This window comes from Glossina fuscipes, unplaced genomic scaffold, assembly GCF_014805625.2.
Source record: "Glossina fuscipes isolate IAEA_lab_2018 unplaced genomic scaffold, Yale_Gfus_2 61594, whole genome shotgun sequence".
Lineage (NCBI taxonomy): Eukaryota > Metazoa > Arthropoda > Insecta > Diptera > Glossinidae > Glossina > Glossina fuscipes.
In genome coordinates, this window is record NW_024003803.1 from 1,898,133 (window position 1) to 1,918,760 (window position 20,628).

At 35.2% G+C, this 20,628-nt stretch overlaps 1 long non-coding RNA gene across 2 annotated transcripts; it reads right to left on the bottom strand.

Annotated features, from left to right (window-relative positions):
- Positions 1 to 1,062: 1,062 nt before the first annotated feature.
- On the bottom strand, positions 1,063 to 17,678 carry LOC119643760. 2 transcript variants are annotated; one of them, XR_005248421.1, is made up of 4 exons: positions 4,228 to 4,658; positions 3,672 to 4,162; positions 3,527 to 3,608; positions 1,063 to 3,277 (listed from the first exon to the last, which is right to left on the bottom strand). It is a non-coding gene; the product is annotated as an uncharacterized LOC119643760 (long non-coding RNA). The 2 variants fall into 2 exon arrangements; XR_005248422.1 differs by lacking the exons at positions 3,672 to 4,162; positions 4,228 to 4,658 and adding an exon at positions 17,296 to 17,678.
- Positions 17,679 to 20,628: the final 2,950 nt, after the last annotated feature.

Sequence of the window (20,628 nt, forward strand, 5' to 3'; positions counted from 1 at the left end):
AAGTAAGTTTCGTCCGTCCGTTTGTCCTCAGAGTTTATCGCACGTGTATTTCCTTAGTGTAACCGTCCGTGGAGTGCCTGTGTCGTTAAAATTGAGACCCCTTATCACTTCCCAACTAGCTGGCTTATTAATGATACGTACATCCACCCTTTTACAGCCTATGACCTTATTGGTCTTCTTAAAGAATACATTTTTTTATTACAAAACATGGGGCGAATGACCGCATATATTAATATGTTACACAAAAATGGCACCCAACAAACAAAGAAGGTTCAGATAGAGAGGCAATGTATTTTGTAGGTATTTATGTTCATTTAAAACTATTTTCGAATAAAAATATGTCGAAAGCTACAATTGTTGCGCAAAGCTGAGGGTGAAAAGAAAATCAACGGGGAAGGAAATGAGAAGGAATATTTAAACATGTAAGAGCATTTCTATGGTATTCTAAGATCACAGACTAAGGGTGAAATTTAAGGAAAAATTTATTGTAATAAAAAATAGGTCTGTGGCGTATTTAAAATTTCATCCGCCTGAGTGGCCGAGTAGGCAAGAGTCTCGACTAGCAACTCAATAGTCGTGGGTTCAAACCTCAAGTGCGGTAGAGTTTTTTAATAACAGCCGATAGCCCTAGATGCTAGTGCTTTAAGACTTTAGTCTTAGAATTTATTCTCTGGCTAAATTTATAATAATAATAATAATAAAATTTCGAAACACGAAATTTAATGTAGCAAACAGCATAGGTTCCACAATTTTTTACTTCTATATAATTTTTTATGAATACGCGTTTAATTTTTTCGGGACATAACTTAACATAACAACTGAAACGTATTTTATTAATGAAAGAACGAATCTTTTCTAGATGGACATTGAATTTTTCATTCGAATACTTACTGTTTGCGCATGTTAGAAACCACTTAACATAAATTTTTTTTGCTTTCATTCTTTTTTCAAAAAATTATCAATTCCCGATCGTTTATTTTTTGCATAAAATATAGTGCCACCTATACAAATCTCTAACAATACACATTGATTCATACATTATATTTTTTCTTTAAATTCAAATATGGGCTGTTTGCCGCAGAGATCTTTAAATTGATAGTGTGCCGCGGGCATAGGTATAGTGTTGCCCCTTGTTAAATTCTTCACAAGTTTTTTTTTAAGTATTTAAATACACTTCCTTGAGAAATATTGTAAAGAATTTTAATCTCCCCGTTCGCAAACTCTTTACTATAATAAGTAACACATATTAGATACATTATACGCCCAATAACTTGCACGAATATTATTATTCTGTTACTTTTTCTCCATCCAAAAGAATGGTCAAAAAACCTGTTTGTTTCGATTGTTACACGGGTGTTGTTATTGTTATTGTGTGAGCAATATTTGCCGCTACCTAAAATATCTATTATGCCGGCTTATGCTCCTTGCCCCCCAGCTTTAGAGTCGTTATGAATCTCACCAACCTTGTTTGATTCGGATCACCGCGCAGTGTCTAGCGTAGCTAAACACTGGATGCCTGATTCTGCAGATCGCTTCACATTCAGATAGGATATGATAACACGTTCCGTTCATCACGTGATAGGATTTCTATAATAAGCATATTTTTCATTTGATGTCTGAACGAGTTAAGACCGGAGCCGGGGACCGACTGTAGCTTTGTTCTTGCTGGTTTTAGTAGCCTATGTGCTGTACCTGAAGATTTTACAAACCAATTTGCTAGCCCTTCTCCTGCGCTTTGTTCTTAATTATAATCGGATTTTTCTGCGCCTATTGCGATACCAATCTTCTTCTTGGTACGCCACAGAAATGTTCCTCGCGCTCCCCTGTTAGCTAAACAATCAGTCCTTTGATCCCCTGCAATACGCGAATGGCCAAGTGTCCATATTAAGTGCACGTCATTATGCTTTCCAGCTCATTCAAGTTTTGGCGCCACTCCAACACGACCCTTCATGTTATTTTTTGTCTCTTCAAGACCGCTCTGGTATAAGAGTTTGACGGTCTCGACTCGGTCTCGCCCGTTTGGTTACTCCAAACCGTTGAGACACTATTAGCTTTGCGACGCAGTGTTCGTTCATGGAATTTTCAGCACTTTTAAGCGGCTCTTCAAATTTCCCGATTTTAATTTGACAGCCTAGATTCGCTTAGGTAGGTTCCTCCTTCTATGAATGTAGATGGTAGTGTTACACCAAGCAGGTCATTTAAGATTTCAAAGTACAAGGTCTCATCGCAATGGTCGTGCCGATGCAAGCGGGAGGATGCATTTTTTTTAACGTTGTCGTCGCCTTGGTCCACCAAGCCAGAGCTAGTTAGGCCAGCATAGAGAGAATTACAGCAGTGTAAAACAAGTAAATTATTTTTGGGCTTATACCCCACGTTATACCTAATAGGGTTTGATAGACAAAAAGAGCTCTCGTCGCTTTGCCGGTTTACTCCTTCGTATGAGAGCTTCATATTAACATTTCGTCGAATTTCAAGCCTAGGCATTTCATCTCATTTGGTTAGCTGAGTACAACGACATTTATGCAGACACTGTTCCACGTTACTTCTCTCTTGCTCGAAAAAGGAACCAGGACAGTTTTTCATGGATTGATGTGTAATGCTTCATCGTGCCACGATTTGTGGGCTAATATTACAGTTTAAATGCTTGTTAAAGTAGGTCCTTTGTTTTGTCTGCCGAGGTGATTTAATGAGTGGCCGGGCTCTCGGTTGGATATGTAAAATTAATTTGCTACTAGTTGGGCTTTCAATAATATCATTTTTGGTTTGTAGTACCGGTGGGACATTTTTTTCATATGGCTGAGCTTTGGCAGCTAGAACCTTGAGCGAGCATTTAGGTTGTCTAGACGGCTTGGCGGTGTGCGTTGCGTCAACACCATAGGGTAGAGATCGCCAGGCTAGCCTTAGCCTTCATTGATGTTTTCCTGTGGATTCGTTTGGTTGGCGGATGTCTTTTTGGGAGAATTTCTTTGCGTGGAAATTAGTATTGCTTGTTTTCTCTTCTTATCTTAGATCGTGAGACTTTCTCGGACTTTAACTCCAGCTTCATCAACTTTTCGGGGGTCGTTCATTGAGACCTGAAGATAGAGAATTTAGGTAAGATTTTTCACTTAAGTTTTTTTAGTTTTGAAATACTCATCCATGATATTATCACGCGGAGACGCTATATCGAACTTCACAAATTTTGAGTTTTTTGATGTTGATACAATATGCCTAATTAATGTCAAATGAGGCAACTGGAATCTCGCAACAAGGTGCACATATTCTTTCTTAATAGTGTCTATATCAGAAAAGAGAGTTTGGAAAGTATATCGGAAGTTGTAATAGATTAAAATGTACGCAATATATAATGTATAAAAATTAAAAATAATGTATAAAAAATAATGAATAAGAAATTTTTTAAAATACATAAAAGCTTGAGGCGGTTCGAAAGAATTCACTTCATACACATTAAAATTTTAAGTGCCGTAAGCGTTCATGTATAGTCACATAAAAGTGGCTATGAGAGAATATATCTTCGATCTCTTACTTGTCAAAATTTGTTGTTTTCACTTTGTTAGTTGAAGTAATATTGACGTTATTTAAAATGATCGTTGCGTATGGAAGATTTCCTGAAAATATTAATTCACTAGATAAGCAATCCATTTAGCTATACTCATCGTCTGTTTGGACACCTGATCATTCGGAGGTAGGAGGATTGGTTGCAGAGCAATGTTCAAATGCGGTTTTCAAGGTTTCACATGATGTGACTAGACCGACAATAGTAATGATTGCTTTAAAAGCTTTCAAGAAGGTTAATTCGAAAACTACATCTTCCGATGAATTTGGCGTTACTAAAAATATAATAGGTTCAAATAACTTTCCTGTTGGTAATTTAAGCGATTTCCTGAATTGCTGACTGATGACACAGCCGGTGGTGCCTATGTCGATTGTGGCGGTAGCTTTTCCGTCCTATAACGATGGTGATCAGGAGTTTATAATCCCTGCAAGTCTGCTAACCATTAGATGAAGAAGTTAGATTCTTAGAACCCTATTCCTTCAATTGGGTTCCGTCTGAGTTTTCCGATAGTTGACAATGAGTCCGTTCTCGCGCAGGTAGTTTTATTCCATGTCCTCCAGATTTTCTGTCATTTTCTCTAAGAGTATCCTGGCGTTGATGATTATGCTTAGAGTATAATTTCAAGTGTTTATCATTTGATGTTATTCACGGCAATATCTAGATAATCTTACTGTTGGTGTATTCTGCAGGTCTTCTGCGAGCTCGAAAAAACCTGCAAGCGTGTAAAACTCTCGTCCTCTAATATACTACATATAGTCATAGATTGCATGGTGCTCGGTAATCCTCTCCGGTTAATTCCATGTGACTAAATTAGTTATTCCACTCTCTCAATAAACGTGGAGGAATCTTGTCCTCCATCGTATTTGATATTCTATCTGCGGACTATTACTATGATGGTGCCGTTTCTCATCAATTGATATGGTAGTTTCTGAAGGACTTCTTACTTGTAAAGTTAGCGCTGATTTCGTAGTCGTACTTCCATTTGCCCCAGCTGCAATATTTGGAAATGTTGGTGGTTCGTGCTTAACTATAACCAGGAGTTAATCAATTTCTTCAGCTTAATGTTCGATATTTATGAATTGGGCAAGTCGCTTTCTCAAATCGTCTACATTAAACGTAATTTTTCTGGTTATATTCAGTAAAATATGTGCTTAAATCTTCTTTGCGGAGATCGAAAGAAAATAAAAGATGAATAATTAAATATATTTCCTTTACCTTTTAATAAATGCCTGGAGAAAATGTTCTTCAACGTATCTAACCAGAAGCGCCCCCTTTTCGTAAAGGAACTTATTAACAGATATAGTTACAAAATTGTCAACAGTATAACCCTCAATTGTAGAATTTCTATTTTAGACAAAATTGAAATCAACCGAAAAGGGAATATACTTATCGGGAAAAAGGTAAAAAAAAAAAACACATTCGAATTTTTCTTTAATTTTCAAGAGAAAACACATTGATGTATTTCTATGTCATCAAGCAAAATCGCTCGTTGAGTTCTAGAAATTCACTGCGTACAATAATATATTACTCAAAACGTAAATAATACCTCTCGTTACATTACAAAACATGAACATCCATGAAACAACTATTTCTCTAAAGGAATTTGCCACGTGAGAATTGTATGGTACCCGTACATAGTGGAGTATCACACTTCAATTTGTTTGAAAATATAGGCTAGTGACCAAGGTCATTTTTTCGTACCATAAACGGCAAAAGATGAAATCATCATCTAAGTTTTTCCGCCTGCAAACATTACTCAAATGAGCCATTACTATGCTGACGTCTTTAATTGCTATTTACATAAGATCCCACACTGCAAACAGTATCAGCCATTTCATGGCGGAACTGACCAAATTTCGGTAGTTGTTTGTTTGGTATGTCCTTTGCAATGGAATATTTTTCGTAAGTACCCACCAATTTATTACAGTAATATGCAATGGGTAACAGAAATTTGTAGGGTCAATTTTGCGTACTGATGCATTTGTGCATCGCAAAGGAAATGCGTTTTTCTTGTTTAAATTTCATACTATATGCAAAAGTTTAAATATAATCGCTAGTCTTACCTTGTTTTTATTCGACAACAATTTCATCGAAATGACATTGTACTCAAATAGAGCCCCAATAATGAAAATTGTATCAGATAAACAAATAAACTGTCAACGATTCGAGTTGTGTTCGCAAACGATAAAATAGGTTTGGTAAAACTTAAATCAAAAGAAAAAAAAAACGCTATGCAAAGTTGTTACATAAAGAGATATGACGCATTTCATTCACAATTGACACAACACATCATCTCCGCAGCTGGATAATTTTTGTGTTTACCGGTGTTAGTGAAAAAAAAAAAAAAAAGAAAGAATTTAAACATTTGAAAAAAGGAAAAGAGGTTTAATAAAGTAATAAAATAACCAAAGAAAACAATTTTAAGAAGGAAAAGGAAGGAAGGAGGAGGAATCTCTCGTGAGAGAAAAATTAAGAAGCAATACATATTTTCAATTATTATTTTTGGTTTTTTCTTGGTGATTTTTTCTTTTTGTGTTCCCTGTGACAACAACCAAAACAACATCAGCCCGTCTCTCTATGGAGACTGGGTCTGATCTTATAACTACTAATAGAGACAATTTTGAAAATTTTTACATGAACGCCACTGGGCAAACCAAGAGATCGAAAATGGGTGAGAATAATATTCCTTTATCTAATAACGGGGAAGCTAACGCAAACGTTTTAATTCCGCCTAGTAAGCAGGCTACCGACAAGCCCTCTGATTTGGGTGCCACAGCCGCCCCAAATCTCGAGATTAATTTGTACGATTGCCTTTCAACCTGCAATTTTGTCGTTTTTGTCGAAACGTGCGCGGACGCAGAAGGAAATCGCATCAATATTAATTCCAATCTCTATTTCTATGATTACTTGAAGGATTTTGGTATGTATGGCTTGAAAGAATTAAAAGTTGTCAGCAGGGGTAGAGCCAAACTGCTTTTCAGCTCTGCTGCCAATGCCAACAATTTTGTTACGAAAAATGAATAATAAAAATAATTTAAAAGCGTACATACCGAGGTCGTTCACTGAGAGATTTGGAGTTATTCGAAACATCCCATGCACATATAGTGTCGATGATATAATTAATAACGCCGTATCCGATATCCCGATTAAGTCCGCTGTCCGTTTCCAAAGAAGAAATCCCAACAACAAAGACGAGTGGATTCCCACAACCAGCATCAAAGTTGGCTTCAAAGGGAGAGCCCTCCCTAAGGCTATAAAATTTAATTATTGTAATCTGCCGGTAGAATACTTTGTACCCACTTTAAAGCAGTGCTTTAAATGTGGCAGATACGGTCACGTATCTAAATTCTGCAAAGCTAAAGAGAGCAGGTGCCTTAACTGTGGAAAGTCGCCGAAGTGTGTAAATTGTGAGGCGATGAAGTACCTGTCCTGTGGATCAGGTGAGCACAACGCTCTCAACAAGTGTTGCCCTAATAGGGAAAGTGAATTAAATATCAACAGGATAATGGCGATTAAAAATCTTTCGTACAAAGAGGTGAAAGAGAAATTTTCCGAAAATTATTTCGAATGTCTCGATGATATCACTTATGACGGCAACTTCCCTCCACTGGGGAACACGTCTGCAATTTCGACCAAGGATGATAATCAAAATGCCAACAAAATCTTAACCAAAAATAAATACAATGCTGTCGTCAAAAGGAAATTGGTTCCTTCCAAATCTCTTATCAATTCACCCACCAAGCCTCCTCCCAATACACCCCCCAAGCCGTCCGGAACAAGCCTTCTTGGACCGAAAATTTCAAACAACTATTTGCGGTCTGCAGAACTTGAAAGATTAATTCACGCGATTCAAGAAAGTATCCGTCCGATGATCCCTCACAATCTTATTAAAGAATTTGAAGAAAAAATGTCTGTCTGTGCTATTTCTTGCCCCGTTCGAGCATCCAGTACTGCGAGGAAATCCGCTGGGGTTCTTTCTCAAGCTTCAACATGATATCCTTTTAACAATATAATATTCAAAGTGTCCGACGTAACCTATCTTTTCTAGATTTTTACTTAAACTCAAACAAGATTGATTTTTGTATCTTAAGTGAAGTTTTTCTGAAAGATGAAAATTGTTTCGAAGTTAAAGTTTCGAATTATGCCTCAGCCACCAAATGCCGAAATGATGGCTATGGTGGTGTTAGTATATTAGTTAAGAAAAGTGTCAATTTCAGACGTATTCCCTATAACTCTGCCGTTGACATCATCAAAACCATCAACCTGAAACCGAATCTTTTCATAGCCTCATGCTACTTTCCACCTAGTCTCGATGTGCAAACCTTTCGTGATGAGATTCAGAGATTATGCGACTTTCTTGACGGTGAACAAAATGTGATTCTAACTGGAGATTTCAATGCAAGACACCGCCTGTATGGCGATCAAGTCTCTACCAACAAAGGCAAAATCCTTGTAAATGCCATCAATTCCAGCAGTTTCAGTGTCTTAAATAACGGCAATACTACCTTTCACTGTAACCGGAGCGGTCGCACGGCGAGCAGTGTCTTGGATCTAACTTTCTCGAACTCAACCATTTTATCTTTCAACTGGAACACGTCCAATGTTTCCATTGGCAAAAGTCAACACTCCCCCATTATATTCCACAGTTGTAACAATTCCGTCAAGAAAATAGAAAATTTCATTTCACGCAACTTCCTTATGGACCGTCTGTCTAAAGTTGATCTTCCTTCTGATTTATCATCAATTCAAAGTACCTTTCAATCTGTGATCATGTCTGCTAGAACCAACTTCCCTGACATTGAGTCCTTGTCACCTAAACCTTGGTGGAATCCTTCCCTGTCAACACTTTTCCGCAAATACCAAGCTGCAAGAAAAAAAATGAGTAAATATGCCAATCCAGCCAACTACATTGAATATATGAATATACTGAAAGAATGGAGGTCTGCAGTTAGAAAGGCGAAAAGGGCACATAGAGCCATCGCTATTTAAGAGTTATGTGGTAACGGCAACCCACGTTCCTTCTGGAATTATATCAATGGTCATCGATATTCTAGTCGAAAATTAAGCGATTGTGCTGTATAGAATAACCATGATAATAAAAAATACTTGGATATGCTTAAGAGCTACATTCCACGTGTCAATCCGATTACAATACCTTCAATTCCTTTTAGTAGTCTCAGCAACACACCCTTTTCATTGCATGAGCTAATGTATGTTTTACATTCCAGAAAGAGAGCTACTGCTGCAGGTTGTGATGGAGTCAAGTATGACATGCTCACAGCACTGTCTGGAGGAAGCTTTAGCATGCTTTTGCATGCAATTAACAACTGCTGGTCCACCAACTTTATACCCTCTGATTTGCGTTGCATCAAAACAGTTCCCATTCCCAAGCCAGGTAAAGACTTAAATGATTTAAGGAGCTTCAGACCAATTTCACTAATATCTGTATTCATAAAGACCATCAAACTCATGGTTAAGGAGAGACTAACTGCTTTCCTGAAAACTAAGAACATTATTCCAGCTCGGTCTTACGTCTATCAAAAACGCAAATCTACGAATATGTGCGTTAATGAATTGTGTTTTCTCATAGCCAGTTTAAAAAAAGCAGGGAAAAAGGTTGTCATGCTCTCCCTGGACATTAGCAAAGCCTATGACTGTGTCAACTTGATTAAGCTTGGTAGAATTCTCCTAAACTTTTCGATTCCTCTTCAAATGCGGCTGTGGATATTTAATTTTTTGTCCAAGCGTTTGTTGGTGATGGGTACCGAAAAAGTTGAAATATGCGGTGGTATCCCACAAGGCAGTTGTTTAAGCCCCATACTCTTCAATTTATACGCAGCTTCTTTGCATGATCTTCAAGATGACAAAACTCACATTTTTCAATATGCAGACGATTTTCTAATCGTATCCGCGGACTCATCTTTTCCAGCAGCTGTCAATAACCTCTCGATGAAAGCGAACTTGTTTTTCGATGCATTCGCTGTTCTTAATTTATTTTTTAGCCCCAGCAAGACAAACACTATTTATTTTGCCAAAGGTTCTAAACGTGAAATCAGACTTCTTATCAAAGGTACCCTAGTTAATCAGGTAAAATCTCTTCGATTTCTTGGGAGAATTTTAAATGACAGCTTAACCTTTCGTGGGCATTATGAAAAAGCGTTCAAAGATTGTCAGTCTGGATGCAACATCATCAAACTCATGACAAACAATCAGGCAGGCTTGCCTCCCAAAAATGCTTTGACCGTTTACAAATCTCTAGTCAGGTCCAAAATTGAATTTGGACATTCCACATGCTGCAATTTCCCAAAATATATTGAAAAACGTATACAAACATTTGAAAACCGAATGTTAAAGCGTTGTACTGGACTGACCCCCTCAACTCCTCAACATATTCTCAATGTTATATCTGGTGAATGGCCAGTTTCCGAAAGAGCCCTTTTTTGCACTGCCAAGGAGTTAATTAAAGTCAAGATGATAAATCCTTGCTTTTTTCAGGAAATTATATCTCTCAGTGATACTGTCACTTGCAGCTATACTTTTTGCTATCAAAAACTTCGTCATATTTTTGATAAGTTAGATTCAATTCCGCCCTTGAATTTCATTACCAGCAAATGCAGAGTCTTCATGAACATTCTCGAACCGATCTCTACCTCAAAACAAAATGTCAACTTCTCTTGTATAAGGTTGTTATGCCAAGAAAAGCTCCTTTTTTATTACAACAACGGATATGATATATATGCCACCGACGGTTCCGTCGGACATAATGTATCTGGCTTCTCGGTCGTGAAACATCTATCTGAAACAGTACATCGAGTTAAGGTGGAAGAGGAACTTTCCTCGACTTTTATTGAGTTGCTCGCCATTCGACATGCTATTAAGGCTGCTATTTCCGATGGTATCAGAAATTTTGTTATTTTTTCCGGCAGCAGGTCAGCTCTACTTCTAATAAATAAAAGAGATGCAGAAAATCAATATGTGTTTGACATTCACAAGACGTTGCACGAATCTCAAGTGGATAACTGTCACCTCGTTTGGGTACCTGGCCACTGCGGCTTTTTTTTAAATGTAAAAGCCGACTTTCATGCAGGGAGAGCTCGTGTTGATGGGACAATTTTGTCCGTCAAATATACTCCCAATGAAGCAATTCGGGCAATTCGCAACCACATCCTTCAACAGCTAAACGACGAATTTAAAGTAATCGCACGCGTTAAATCCAAACGTCTTTTCTATAAATTAAATCCCACATTTCAATTCAAACCCTTCTCTGTATCTTCTTTTAATTCCTGGGAAATCAAAATTCTTTATAGACTCATGAGTGGTCACACTTATGACAAAGTTTATTTAAAAATGATTCGCGCTATACCATGTGATGTTTGTAAAGTTTACAATGTTGTTGAGTCTGCTGAGCATCTAATCTTTAGATGTCACAGGCTTGATGGCATTAGAGATTCCTTTAGCTTCTTCAAGTTATATGGCTGTCTCCTCGATCTCTTTGCAGCAAAAAATGTACGTCATCTCGGGGAATTAACTTGCTTTATTAGAAAGGCTAATTTATCCTTTTAGAATTTTATTTTTCCTCTTCTTTCCTTTTTCCTCAAAATCATGTAAAGGATTATACTATATTTAGAAAATTCTCTTTGAAGATATATTTCTTCCAAATTCTGCTGGAGTTAAATGAAATGTATACCTTTCGTCTTGATGACGGAAGCAGATGGCGTTTTGTGTAACTTCAGTGTTCCGTCAACGATAATTTAAATTAATGGTAATCGAATTAAGGTTATGAAAAAAAAATTCGATTGCTACTGATAAATTAATATTTTGAGTATGTTCTTCCAAACACATTTTTAAATAAGCGATAATAAGAATAGATTTTTTTGGATTTTCGTTTCTTAGACTCTCTATCCTTTCTATAGTGAACAACCAGTACTTTTTTGAATGTACGGTTTCTCTTTGAGGGTAGCATGTTTAATGGTTTAAACTTCTACCTGAAAGTTCTACTTGGTTTTGGAATAAACCGAAATACGAAACACCAATCCTATCTTCCGAATACGGTCCGAAATGGTTCGCTAGATTAAGCCTTTCTGCGATCTCCGATGTTTTGTCAGAAAATATTTTTGTTTAGCAACATCGTCCTCGATCAAAGATGGTCACCCAAAACGTTGCTTATCAGAAAGGTCGAAATCATTTATTTCGCATTTTGGAAAACGTCTTCTGCATGTCCTCTCAGAAACTGTACACGCTGCTCTTGCATGCTTTCTTCCTTAAATATCATACAAAATCCAATGACCCAAATGAACTTTGTCAGTAGCCTATTAGTGCACTATTGCTTCACATTAAAGACTAGCTTGAATCAACTTTGTTCCAGTTAATTTGCTATGTCAGTGCATACGTTAAGCGATAAAAGTAAAGAGCCAAACATGCGCCAAATAAACACGTGGTTACGGCAGCAGCGGCAAAATAACAATATAGTTGAACGTCACAAAAAATACAACGGTGGTGATGGATTTGAAAAAATCCTTATCCATTGTAAATATAAGACTTTATCGATTTCAATAAGTATGGAAACCCACCGACTACAGCTTAAAAATTAGTAACTCATAATTAACTTGGTTAAAAGCTTTGCTAAAGTCTCTATAGATGCCGTCAGTAGAGAATGCTTTAAAAATATATCAAATAAATTCTAAAAGGTTTGTTACAGTTGGCCTGCATATCGATAGCAGAGGTATCGTTTTGTACATGACACCTTTGTAGACATATTTCTTGTTATTGTTACTGCGCGATATATTCTCCGTTTTTCTCCTTCTAATGTTGCCGGCATTATATCTTTGACGATGTTCCAATCTAATTTCTATCTCAATAACGCGTCGGCATATGTATTACTAGAACGCTTTTTATACAATATTGCTAAATCATAACCTACCAGTTCCATTCTGATTCTGATTATATTACATGTTGAATTTTTATATGAAAATAAGGTGACCAATGGTCTGTAGCCTGCTACCGCTATAAATCTTCTTCCAAACAAATATGGTCCAAAGTAGCTTGTGCCAAACTGTGTTGTTCTTTCCTTCTTTTTGGCTTTTTTTGCGTTTTTGCATGGTTTAACTTGCGTATCCGATTGAGAGGTTTTGCGAAGATTCACAAAATTTCAATAAAAATAGATATACAGTAAAAGCTCCTTATTCGCGCTCCCTTTATTCGCGGTTTCACTATTCGCTGGAAGAACTGAAGCCATACACATTGAAGTCGTGCTGAAAAAAACTGTGGCCTGTTCTTGCTGCGGAAAATGACGAAGAATCTGTGAAAGTTCAAATTTTGACTGCAAACATGGCCGAAATCGCGAATGGAAGAGGACGAGATGAGTTCGAACATATAGAATCAAGTGACAGTCAGGAATTGCTTGAATCGGAAGATGAAGATTTGACTGAAATCGACTTGGACGAAATGTTAAATTCACTGCCCATTGAAGAAGAGTCGCCAACACGCACTGAAAACGTGACATTTAATTTGAAAAGTCTTAGTGAAGGTTTAAGAATAGCAAATGAGCTTGGCGATTTCTTATGAACATTGATCCGTCTATGGAACGAAGTCTTATTTTTAAGAGGCAAATTGCTAATGCGACTGCTGCGTAGTCTGAATTGAAGGAGCTTTTAAAAACTGCCAAGCAAGAGAAACTTAGAAAATCCTTCAAACCATTGCCTAAGCCTTAAGATAATTAATCAAAATGTTCAAAAACTTCAATTAAATAGTTTTTTTTGTATTTTATCACCTAGGAACGTATCCCTTGTAATTCCATAAAAATTGCCATTCCGTATTCAGGGTTTCTGTATTCGTGGCATTTTTATAGAACGTACACCCCGCGAATAAGGAGCTTTTACTGTATACAAAACATCCGTAAATCTAGTGTTAAGGACACGTTTGGTACTTATCTAGTAAAAATAATTAAGTTTACGTCTTTTATAACGTGACGTAGTTTGATTTTTGCTTGTGATTTTTAACATATAATACCTTGCCTTACTTACTTTTACTAGTGTCGCAAATTCTGCGACAGAGGAGAATTTGGGACCGTGTATTTTACGGAACTTGTTAGAAATTCTATTGTTCCTTTGAATTATATACCGGTTGGTATCGTTTGTTGTTGTTAAAATTCCTAACTTAAGTAGAATTTTTTAACATATTCTTCAGACAACCACAGTTTTTTCGGGGCTTATATCTTTAATTGCTATTGAAATCGTTCGTATAATTGTTATTATTGGTGTGGTTGTTGCAATTGTTTTGATATTTGCTATGGTAGTGAATATGTGTTGTGTTTGCTATTGTTATTATGGAATTTGCGTGTTTGGGTGTTATAATTGTTTGTTTTGTTTATATGAAAAATATTAGTTACGGGAGTTATAGCAAAGTTAAAAAGTTTAAAATACTCTACAATATGGAGATAAGTAAAAAAAAATATAAACATAATTAAGTGCTAACGAAAATATTAGGTGCAGAGAGGTTAACGAAGCGTATACAATACGGACTAACTTTTAAGCATTGGATCAGAGAAGGAGAGTAAGTGGTATACTTACAAAATTGTAACATGTATATAAGTTAACCTTAACTAGAGGATAAGGGCTAAAGGATTTACAATGCTTAATGTGTAAATTAAAGCGTAAACGACAATCAAAAATTGCACCCAGATCAGAAACTATTATCCAAGTGGAACTGACAAGTGCAATAGGATTCGGGTAAAGGCGTAGATGTATATTTTTACATTTACTGCGATTAAAATACTTAAAGTTTTAGGCATACATCCACTAAGTACGGTTAAGTCAGATTGTAAGGCGCAGGAATGTTCAGACATGTGAAAGGATAGATACAAATTGATATTATCCGCATACATGACAATATTTGAACGTGGTATGGCTTATCGTAGGTTATTATGATATAAACCAGAAAACCCAAGATATGCTTGACCAAAAAGAAACTGTGAACTTCATGCTTTAAGAACGAAGCAATTCAGTTCCAAAAATACGAAGGGAAATTTATCAAATCAGGTTTCACAATTAGCAGATTTTGATGAATCCTATCGAACACTTTAATAAAACTGGTAGCAAGGGTAGTTTCCATTACGTAACATAAATTGGAAAAGCTAATAGTAGAATATAGATGTTGTCTGCACAGGATCTCAAATTGAACGACGCAACACCATCCAACCCTATTGAGTACGAAGTCGTGCCATTAATCTATTATGTATTCCACCTCCAAAAACTACAAAATTTGCAAAGAGATGGAGTGCTTCCTTAATGTAAGCGTATTTGAAAGATGTAGACTGTTTCTGCACATAAGTCCTCTGGAAAGTTCTGTGAACATATTGCAAATAACAGATTGATTAGTCGATTCGGCATCATCGAGACGCAAAATTATAGGAAAGTACTTTAACTTCCTTTTGGGTTTAATGAAGTTGTGGAAGCAGTTGGGATTTCTAAATATATTGAACTCAGCTCTATTAAAATAATTGTGGTAGCATGCCAAATTTGCTTGGAGGGATTTGATGCGATGAAGGAATATTACATGTAATTAATAAAAATATTATGCTTCTTGAGTTTACTAGAAAGGCAGATTTTTCTTATCTTTTAACATTAATAATTTTTTGAAATTATATTGTAGAAATAGTAACAGCGGTCGCGCTTTTTACTGTCATAGAACCTAGGAAGGAGCAGGTCTAACTTGTTCTTGACAATTACGCAATTGACTAAGAGCCTTTTCAGAAGAGAAATTCTGACTTTCTGAAAGTTTGACGCAGTAAACTTTATTTCATATCATCATGTTGAGCGCGTGTATCGCAAACTGTATGAAAAAAGATTTCTAGAGTTAGAAGATAATAATCCTCAGGATGTAAAAGAGGTTACTTCTTCACAGTTACAAAACACTAAAACTAAAATTCTGTCATTAGTTTTCTTAACATAATTTAATTGAGTTAGATATGGTTAAAAAGTACAGTCAAAGAATATGTCGAACCGACTATTTGAACTAGATGGAATAAACTATTTAAGATCTTCGTAGAATTCTTAAGATGTTTTTGATACACTGAAGTCGTCCACTGTGATAAAAGTATCGTTGGGTCTTAATTTATTAGATATTTCCTGCAGAAGTGAAACATGCTTCAAGTATATATCAAGCTCAATACTAGCCTCCAAAGCATAAGATTATTATCGTTATGTTCGCGGTTATTTCAATTCGATAGTTTATTTGTTTATTTTCTTACTTTTTATGACTTCCGGCGCATGCAGAACGCATGAATTGAATATGATGTGAGATGTATGCAATAATTACAGCAAAGTAATTGGTAAAACAATACCTTTAACCGCAGTTAAACATTAATGTCGTTCAAAAATCGTGTGCGAAAAATCTGTTGGATACAAATAAATCTTAAAATGAAACTACAGGTAAAGCTAACGCAAATGTTATCGAACATCCTGGTAAATATACATTTTTAGCCGATACACTAGACGCCTAGATCGTCCCTAAAAGAAAATGTATTAAGAGATTTATATAAAGAAGAATTTTGAACTAATTTTGTCAGAAATACCTATTACCTCCCTTACATTAAAGGAAGCTGTAACATTTATGTCGGGATGAGCTCAAAGTTCTGTCCAAATATTGACTACGGACCTTATTATTTTTAGGGTCATAATTAAGTGCCAGTCAAAGAAGATCGGAGGTTTTAGCGTCGGATGCACGTGTCATTGTTGTGCTAGCTAGCCCGGGAGGTATGGGGAATTTCAACTTTTTGTCTCGGACATTCCACAGACGGTAAATTCTAAAGGAAATACACGTGCTATATCCTTATAGGAATAAACGCTTGGATGAAACCTATTTACCGAAAGGGCTGATTCTATACCCTACCTTACCTTAGGTCTCCTTCGGCCCATGACTTGCAATGGGAGACACCGAAGTTGAGTCCAATGAGCTCTCCCCTTTACCTTCTTCTCATAATCAAACTAAAACTTTAACAAATATAATAAAAATATTAATATTTATTATTATTATTATATTTATTTATTAATATTAATATTTTTCCTTTTTTAATTTAATTCATATCGGTTTTGGCAATAGATAAGAAAATGGGGATCCCTATTTAATAATTAGAAGACGCGTATTAATCAAGTTGCAATTATATACTGTAGTGTACGCATAGCGAAACGTGAATTTAAAAAGAAAAATAAAGAAAAGAAATATAAACTAAACAAGTGGCTCGCTCGCCAAAATGATGAATTGCATTTTCACTGAGCGCTTGACAACACACCAAGCTACTCATATGCAATAATTGCTGAAGTCGGTACATTTCAATTTAAGCAAAAGAGTAATTATAAACACACTTAGGCTGAAGTTTTAGTATATAAGTACCATAATTTTCAAGAAAAATTCAATTCAATATGAAAGTTCTAGCCGAGCTTGCCTTGGCACTGGAAACAAATATCAAAGCTTTATTCAATTGTTTTACGGTGACGCTCTTTTGCCGAATCTAATTGGGCACAAAAAAGGGTGATGGTCTTGCCGGAATAGCCGAGCAGCTTAGCTAAAACGAACATATCGAACAATAAATACAATAAGAAAAAAACAAACATAATAGTAGTGTGCTATAGAATGTGCTGTTGGCATTTAGTATTATGGTCAGGTAAAAATGTTGTAAATAATTGAAGGTGTCACGATAATGACTGAAAGTCTATTATGCTATAACATGAGTGCTGATTTACCACTTATAAACGTTGTAAGAATTGTTGCAGGTAGTTTTAAATTCCTTGGTCAAATTTTTGAAAACCATCTTTTAATAAATATTTATACATATACTTTTTATATTTTTCGATTGCCAAATGCATGTATATAATTGTAGTATTGGTAGTGATTTTTGATGATTACGATATATGTTTATGCCACAAAAAAATGGAAAATGTTTGATACAATTTATTTAACCAATATATACTAAGCTATACTTTTTTTATTTATGGTTTACATTTTCAACATTTTTCGTTTTAATAACTTAACTATCTCTACATCGAATGAATTGACTAATTGATTTTTTTTCTTAAATAAGTAATGATGTCAACTATAAAAATTTTTGTACAACTTTTGCTTTTAAAGGCGTTTTTATAAAAAGGGGCTGTAAAAAATTACAAATTTTTTCATTGACGCTTTGGAATTTTTCTGGAAATTCTGACGTATTTTCGTCAATCCACTTCCACGCAAATCAATATTTTGCTTTTCTAGATTTAATTGTACTTTTTCTTGTCATTTCAATGTTTATCTTTATATTTTGGGAGCTCCTTATTAAAAGAAATCAGCAACTTACAACTTAGAAAAATTAATACAAATTACGCGACCGGTCCATTTTTTTTTTTTTTTTTTTGCGTCGATCATTTCACCTTACACAGAAAATGTCCGAGCACGTTTTTCTTCTTCTTCCTGCCAGACCAGAATAAAATCTTCCCAACGTCAATCATTTCTTTTCATTCAGCACTAAAAATCAGTCATTAATTAGGGATGTTCATATACAAATATATAGTAAGCAAAATTTATGGCACTGATGGTGTATCCTTTAGTTAGTGTAACTTTATGTATGGCGTTCATCATTCAAAATTTATTTCGAAAAGATAATGGGAAAATAAATGGCAAATTTGACGGTTGTTTGGTAACAATGGTAAAATCAGTAAGAAATCATACAAACGTAAATAAAAACACAATTATGTTAAATATTTGATAAAATTAACTGAAGTGGAATAATTTCCTATAATTCATATAATTTCATGTTTTCGTTTCTTAGGAACACTTTGAGTTGTGAAATTGAACTTCGAATTGTACTATATATCACCTTGTTTTATTTTATATATTACTTCATTACCATTTGAATTTACCCATAAAGAATGTATGTTTTAAAACAAATTCCAAATCAATCCAGCTTTTGTATTATATAAATAAAATCCAACTGTTTGTCACAAAACATCTTAAAGCGAATTTATTCTCTCTTTTATTTCTATACAGTTCAATTTAAAAATCCAGAAGACATGCCTGTTCTTATTTCTTCACTTAGTCGCCTCAATTGGGAGGCAGTTCACAAAACGTGGAGACTATCGTTAAAATAAGTTGCCTTGCTTCAAGAAATTGCCGCCATATTTTTCATGTGGAAATTAACTCACTGTCATTCCATCCAGGCTATGTTTGCCTTTTCGGTATATGAAAGGTTCTTTATTTTGTGCGGGCTTAAAAAGATATATGAGGGTTCCATCTACGCATCCAATCACTTCGTTAAAAGTTATAAACATTTCTATCATGAACAAGAGCTTACTTGCATCAATTTTTCATAGAATGTATATAAAAGCCTGTTTAGACGTGCGAAACTTTTTTCAAAATCTACATGTAACAATATACATATTATAGCTTACTTTCGTGACAAATACGTGAAATCATTTTCTTATACGTCTTCGGCTAAAGTAAGAGGATTTGAAACGTATCGCAGGGCCCTTCTACGTCTTAGGAGTATTAGTTAGACAATTGAAGCAAAAATCAAAAATAAAATAATTTACATACCTTTCACATACATAAAATTATTTGCTTTAGTTTAGGTGTTTATAAATAAAAAACTTTGTTTGAATTTTAATTTATTGTTAATTTGGTTTTTCCTAGAATCGAAAGTATAAGCAGCTAATTCTAACTCGTTAACAACGAATACTATCGCAAAACGTCGAGCTAAAGCTCGAACATGAACTTTCAGCATTATCAGTACCAAGGGCTCGTGTACTATATCAGTAGCTTTTATGAACAGTTCTTTTCGAAAACCTGCAATTACTTTTGTTAATTTAATAAGGTTAGTTGTTCCTTTTATTACATATATGTTCTATTTATATTTTTCTAATTCCTATGGCTTGTTTTCTACTGGCTTCTTTTTACGCCCAGTTCTATCGATTTTGTTGTTAATCCATTTATAAAAGTGCTGAGAGATTCCAACGACTACGTATATTATTGTTATTGTTCGTATTTTGATATATATAGTTTCTTTTCTTCGACGTAAATTTTTGATTCAGTATTATTTTTACCCAGCCATTGTCTACATTGTCTATCTATTGTCAACGAAGCTGACAGTGATGAGTTATTTCTCTATTCGGGCTAAAGAAGTCCAAGTGGTACAGACAATGGGAAGCCACGTTACCGTATTATTTTATAGAAACATGTCATTAAACCATATGGGAGATAATCACGTAACTTTCGTTTGCGACCAAGTCGATAATTGTTGGACGGTTTTGTCCCGATCGCGTAAGACTGTCGTGTCATTTTCTTTGCAATCATTCATTTGTAAATAAAAAAACAGGAAGAAGGAAGAAACTTTTGGTAATATTTAATTGTCGCTGTTAAAATCCGAAAAATAACAACCGGTTCTTCTCTCTGAGAAATAAACAAGCAAACCAACTATTAATGGACGAATACTTTCTAAATTAATTGGAAAAAACGAAATTTTGAAAAATGGTCAATTAATTATTAGAAAGAAGTGTGTAACTTACATTTTAGTGCATTTTTTAAATTGATGAAACTAACAATTACTCATTTCTTAAAACAATAGATCTGCGCCTTTTCGCGGTCGCGTGCCTATCTTACTAGGGCTTCAACGGTTGTTTATGCTTTAGTTAAACAAAAAGGATGGTGGAATTTTGCTTAAGTTGATATTGTTTTTAGGGTTTATGGAAGAGATAATCGGTAGGCATATATAATAAACGTGCATTAAAATATATCGAATTGAAAGTATTGTATTTAAATAAAGTTGACTGTCAAGTAGGAAAAAATTGCAGAATTAGCAAATTTAGAAGCAGCAGTCGAAGGAGTCAAGGGAGCACTGAAATATTTCTATGTTGATGCATTTCCCTTCACCAGTGGAGTAGTACGGTAAGTAAAATTTCAATGTGTATTTTTCTGTTTGTTTGTAATTGTTTTTACATGTATATGTTTTTTGCCAATGTAATAGATGTACCGTCCAAGAACGGTATGCCGAGTACAGCTAAGAAGCACAGGTAAGTACACGTATGTGTTAATTATTTAAAAAG